This window comes from Myotis nattereri (assembly GCF_964212035.1).
Source record: "Myotis nattereri genome assembly, chromosome: 3".
In the NCBI taxonomy this organism is placed as follows: Eukaryota; Metazoa; Chordata; class Mammalia; order Chiroptera; family Vespertilionidae; genus Myotis; species Myotis nattereri.
The window spans coordinates 190,166,358-190,172,357 of NC_138077.1; the positions used below are offsets into that span (position 1 = coordinate 190,166,358).

General features: G+C 48.1%; 1 long non-coding RNA gene across 1 annotated transcript in view; it reads left to right on the top strand.

The window, feature by feature from the left end:
* LOC308515261 overlaps positions 1-2,394 on the top strand; it is an 85,432-nt gene extending 83,038 nt beyond the window's left edge. Inside the window, exon 3 of the long non-coding RNA XR_013995649.1 lies at positions 2,319-2,394. This is a non-coding gene — a long non-coding RNA (uncharacterized lncRNA). The remainder of the gene's footprint in view (positions 1-2,318) is intronic.
* Positions 2,395-6,000: the final 3,606 nt, after the last annotated feature.

The following is a 6,000-nucleotide window of genomic DNA, read 5'->3' on the forward strand; positions in this document are numbered from 1 at the left end:
CTATCAATGACAATCACAATACACGCTGGGCACAAGGGATGGGGCTCCTTAGCCTGACCTGCAGGTATCCTACCACGTGGCAGCTACTGGCACCCCTGGCCACCCAACTGCCCCTCAGTTAAGAAGAATGTCCTGGGTGCCCTGTTTGCTCTCTGTCCAGCCAGTGAGGCACAGCATGGCCCTTCCTCTGAGATCCCCTTCCCAATAGTGTCCCAGAAGCCCACCGAGTGACCTTGGGAGGCAGGCAGGAGCCTGGGGTCTTGCCCCTCTTCCCCTTTCATTTGGGTTGCAGCAGGCTCCAGTCAGAATCCCTTCTGCCCACTTATTCCTCAGTCCACCTCTGCAGTGAGGTTTGCCAGGGTCCAGTCCTGCAGGATGAAGGCTGAAACCATCTGAGGAGGCAGTTGGGTATTGCAGTCTTTCAAACTCCTCTTCCTCTCCTTTACTATCCTTCCAATCCCTTAAAGTCCTTAATCCAATCCCTTAATCATCCTTAATCCCTTACTGTAAACAGGACCTCAAGGTCCATCCTAGGCCTCCTGCTCATCCCACACAGCCCTGGGGTGATTTCACCCACTCCCCAGGCCTCTCGTCTCCCCAAGGCACATCTAAGCCCAGCTCCCTCTCCTGACCACCAGACCACTAATCTCCTCATAACAGACCCAGACTCTCAGAACCCCCATGGCTAAAAGCAAACTCATTCTTTTCCTCTGAACCGCAAGTCAGTGAGTGAATGGGTCTACCTCCCACCCACTGTTCCAGGCCAGAAACCTGAGTCAGCCCAGCCTCCGCTCTTTCCTTCATACCCCACATCCTGTCAGTTCTACTAAGTGCCTGTCATCTGCCTGCTCCTTCCCTCTACCTCCACTCCACTTCCTGGTCAGGACTGCCCACCTCCCACCCACTCACTAGCTTCTGGCCTCTAGCCTCACTGGGAAAAGTCAATGGCATACAGATCTTTTCTTTGATTCAGGGGATTCCAATGGCACAGACTGTCCCATTCTGTCATATTTGAGAAATCTTTTACTAGTTGTCCCAAAAGGCAGCATTTTAAAATCAAGCAATCAATAATTACAACGTCTGCCTTTCGAAATAAACTTGCCTTGCAGACCCTTGCAACAGTGGAATTGCCCAAGAGTTTTTTTCTGGTATAATTAACACCACTTTGCAAAAGGCATACAAAAATGTACTGTAAAAGAGAGAGAGAGAGAGAGAGAGAGAGAGAGAGAGAGAGAGAGACTGCCTGTAGCAAAACACCCAATAGCAGCTTATGAAACACAAGCTTCCTAGGCCTTGGATCGTTTAAGACCAAATCTGAGTTTTAGATGAAATGTCACAATTTTTTAATGTTGGATATTAGCTTTTAAAAATCTTTAAATCTGAGAGCATATGAGATGTTGCTCCCCTGTATATTTGTCAGTTTGGCTAAAAAAACAAACAAGAAAAAAACTTTTAAAAATCATCTTAAATCCACTGTTCAGACCTTCAGTATATAACTTTGGGCCCTTCCAGTACATCTTTCACAGGACTCTTAAGATGGCCTTTTGCAATAATAAAAACTATTTTTTAAAAATCCTAGCCCTGGCGGGGCAGCTCAGTTGGTTAGAATGTCATCCTGATTAGCCAAGGTTGGGGGTTGGACCCGGTCAGGGTACATACAAGAAGTAACCAAAGAATGCATAAATAAGTGGAATGCCCTAGCCAGTTTGGCTCAGTGGATAGAGTGTCCATCTACCTAAGGGTCCCAGGTTCGAGTCCAGTCAAGGGCACATACCTCAGTTGCAGACTCCTTCCCAGCCAGGACCCTGAGGGCACGTACGTGCAGGAGGCAACCAACAGATGTGTTTCTCTCACACTGATATTTCTTTCTCTTTCCTTCTCTCTGCTACTCTCTAAAATCAATGGAAAAAATATCCTCGGGTGAGGATTTTAAATAAATAAATAAATAAGTGGAACAACAATTCGATGTTTCTCTCTCTCTAAAAATCAATAAATTAGCCGAGGCCGGTTTGGCTCAGTGGATGGAGCGTGGGCCTGCGGACTGAAGGGTCCCAGGTTCGATTCCGGACAGGGGCATGTACCTGGGTTGCGGGCATATCCCCAGTGGGGGATGTGCAGGAGGCAGCTGATCGATGTTTCTCTCTCATCGATGTTTCTGACTCTCTATCTCTCTCCCTTCCTCTCTGTGAAAAATCAATAAAATATATTAAAAATAATAATAATAATAAAAATCAATAAATTAAAAAAATTAACTTGGTAAGTTGCAGAGCATTTTTTTTTAAAAAATCCTACATTTAATGAATGCTTGGTCGTTGCAGGCACGACATGGTTCCAAGTGCTTCACGTGGATTCATTTAAATCCAACACTCAAGGAAGTAATGGATCACAAGTCCCCCACGCATTTAATCCAGCTCTCCATCCGCTGACGCCAGAGGGTAAGTAATTTGCCTAAATTACACAGCTGGTCGAGTGAAGGAGCCAGGCTTCCGACCCAGCCATCTGACCACAGAGCCGCGAACTGTGAAGGCCCTTGGAATCACGGACTGTTCCGCTCACCAGCTCCTGCGGGAGCTGGATAACCGCTGGATGCATGAATGAGTGAATGTAGAAATAAATGGACGAACGTGCAGAGAGTCTTCTGTGTCCAGTCACTACCTGCCTGAAAGCCGAGGGCCGGGCCCTAGCCGCGCAGGCCAGGATCTCAGCGCCAAGGGTCCGCGGCGACTCTGCGGGGAGCCGGGCTTGCACAATGCAGGTGCGGGCTGTTCCCTCCCTTCCGCCGCTTTGAAGCTCCAGGACGGCCCGGGCCGCCGCTTCCTGCGCACAGCCCGGGGCCTGCGATGTCCGGTGGCCCGCCCTCCGGCCCCAAAGCCCCACCCAGCCTGGAGGTGGGGAGGGGGTTACTAAGGAGGCGCCTCTTGTCCGGCACCCAGCGTTCTCCAAATCCTGGCTAGAGGCTCCCCGTCCCAATTCCAATTCCAAGTTGTGCTTGGGACACTTCTGCCAGCAGTGCCACCACGGATTTGTCGCCTCCTGGCCCTTCCCGTCCTGCTCCCATCTCCTTGCCACACAAAGTGTCAGGGAGGTCAGGCACTCAGAGCCGATTTAAATTTAGTACCTACCCCACCCCTCCGTATAATAGCTTCTACATCAGGAAACACCTCCTAGGTGATGGAATGCCCAGCTGAGAGCTTGGCGTGAATAATCTTACTTAATCTTCATAGCAGCAGTGCATGAGGAGTCTTCTTATCCCTATTTGACAAGTTAGGAGACTGAAGACCAGATGGGCTTAAATGTCCTTCCCAAGTCATGCGGGTAGGGCTGGCAGAGCCCAGATCTGTCTGAGTCCTGTTCCCGAATAGGGTTTCTGTGTAGCCACTCTAACATGGGCCAGGCCTGGGGATACACATCCAGGTGGGCACTTTCCTACCCCTCAGGAAGCACCCTTTCTACTGGGGGAACTAGGCAGAGAGAAAGGCATGCCTGAGCACAGAGAGATTTCGGGGCAGGGCAGCTTGCACAAAGCCTGAGACTGGGTGAGGACCTCTGTGTCAAACTCCTGCAACAACACAAGAACGCTCCCCCCACCCCCACTCTCTCACCCCTCTGCCTTCTGAATCCATGGGGACATCTCTAAGTGTGTCTGTGTTGGCCAGACAGCTGGAAAAGCTTATGTCCTCCCACAAAACCTAATGTGGAAAAGGCCTCGATCTCAGTGAGATCTAGCATTTAGCACAGAATGGGGAGAAACCCTGAATGTAGCATTTGTGGGTTTCCATGGAGTAAATATTCCACCACGGTCAATGCCAAGCTCCCAAAGTTGGAATTGGACAGTAGCACACCATTATATAGTACTCCCACCATAACAGGTGCAATAGATAATAGCAAGATCTAGTAAAATAAAAAGTAAGGACTAAGTTCAGAGTCTTTACTATCTTGGTTTTGATATAATTTAAGTGTACATTTATATTACTTAATTTTAATATGTTTTTAATCCTCACTCGAGGATGTTTTTCCAATGGTTTTTAGAGAGAGTGGAAGAGAGAGGGAAAGACAGAGAGAAATACTGATGTGAAAGAAATACATGTATTGGTTGCCTCCTGCACGTGCTCTGACCAGGGCCTGGGATCCTGACTGGAATTGAACCCGGGACGCTTTCATCCACAGGCCGACACTCTATCCACTGAGCCAAACCAGCCAGGGCAATAATTTAATTTTTAATGACTGTGTTTAACCAGCAGCTCCCACAATTCCTGAAAATGCAACCAGCTCTCACGGAACTAGTACGAGAGAATCAGACACAGCATATCCTCTGCTTCCTCCAGCCTCAGAGATCCTGTGCCCATTCACCATCTCCCTAGCCTGGGTTTCCCTCTAGTGGACAGAAGAATCATTCCAGGTGACTATCTTGCTCTACCTGTGCCTAGAGTTCAGAACCCAAAGCAGGGTATGGATGAGGTTTATCATCCATCTTGAGGAAAGTTTTTTTAAGGGGGGCCATATGGTTTCACAGTTGTCCTCAGGCACTAAGCATTTCCCCCTCTCTGAGGGGCAGTGCCTGGAAGGCCCCCTTCGCTTCAGCCATATCACAATCTCCAGAGCTTCTCAAAATCCCATCTCATCCCACATGCCCTTCAAGTATGGGGAGCTCCTCCCATTAGGCCTATCTCTAAGAAGGCAAGCTGAGAGACCCTGTTTGTGTTAGGGATTAAATGTTTTCTTTAACTCATAGCCCACTGGGGAAACACGGATGAGGGTTGGACACATTTAAGAAAATGGAGTCAATCAGATGTAGAGTTGGGACTCAGGGACTCTCCTGCATTATGCTTGGATTCTCTTCTTCAGAAGTGCTGTTTTCTTTTTTTTAATATTACATTCTTCATTTTAAAATATATATTTTATTGATTTCAGAGAGGAAGGGAGAGGGAGAGAGAGATAGAAACAATCAATGATGAGAGAGAATCATTGATCGGCTGCCACCTGCACACCCCACACTGGGGTTCGAGCCCACAGCCTGGGCATGTGCCCTGACCAGGAATTGAACTGTGACCTCCCGGTTCATAGGTCAATGCTCAACCACTGAGCCACGCCGGCCAGGCCAGAAGTGATCTTTTTAAAGCACAGATATCTCTGTGTCACTCCTCCACTCACAAACCTCCTATAATTCTGCATGGCTTTCAGCATCAGTCCTCAGTCAGCTATTCAAGGCTTTGGTTGAGACTCCACCCATACTGTTCGCCTTTAACCTCCAAAGAAAGAAAGAGAAGAAAACGGAGGGTTTTGAAATTCTTTTCTGGGCCAGGCTCTGTGATAAGCACTTTGCAAACAGCATCTTATTTGATTCTCCAATAATGCCACTGGCAATAACCACTGTACAGATGAGGAAACTGAGTCCGTACAAGCTGGCCCCGGGTAACACAGTCTGCGAACAGATACGTGTGATTTTTATTTATTTATCTGCCAGCAGATAAGTTTTCTACTCAGCCTACTTCTCTTTGTTCTTGAAAACTGTTCGCATCTCTTTAGGCCTGGCCTTTACCCTAGGCTGGCTGCAGAGAGTGAGGCACCACGTCTCCAGAACGCCTTCCTCCCTACACTCAAGGCAAGGCCACATTCCTGAGGGTTCTAAGGAAAGGGCTGCTTTTCAGTGAAATTCAAGCAGAGGTAACAGAGCCACAGACATGGGATAAGAAACCAGACTTTAATCTGATTAAATTTCTTCTGGTGCTTTTGCCAAAGACCTTCCTCTCCCTTCCTTCCCCCTTCTCCTCCCTAACGCTCCCTTCGCATCCTCTCCCACCTTCATCTCCTTAACTTCCGCTGGAATCCTAGACATCTTTAAGGCTCAGATCAAGTTTCCCTCCTCCAAAAGGCCCTCTCAGACAACCTGGCTCAGGAATCTACCTCATGAAAATGAGAATTGTTGCAGTTTGAAAGGAAGAGCAGATTTCTGGCTAAACCTGAGGATTGATCACATGTGTTTATCTCCACTCACTCTTG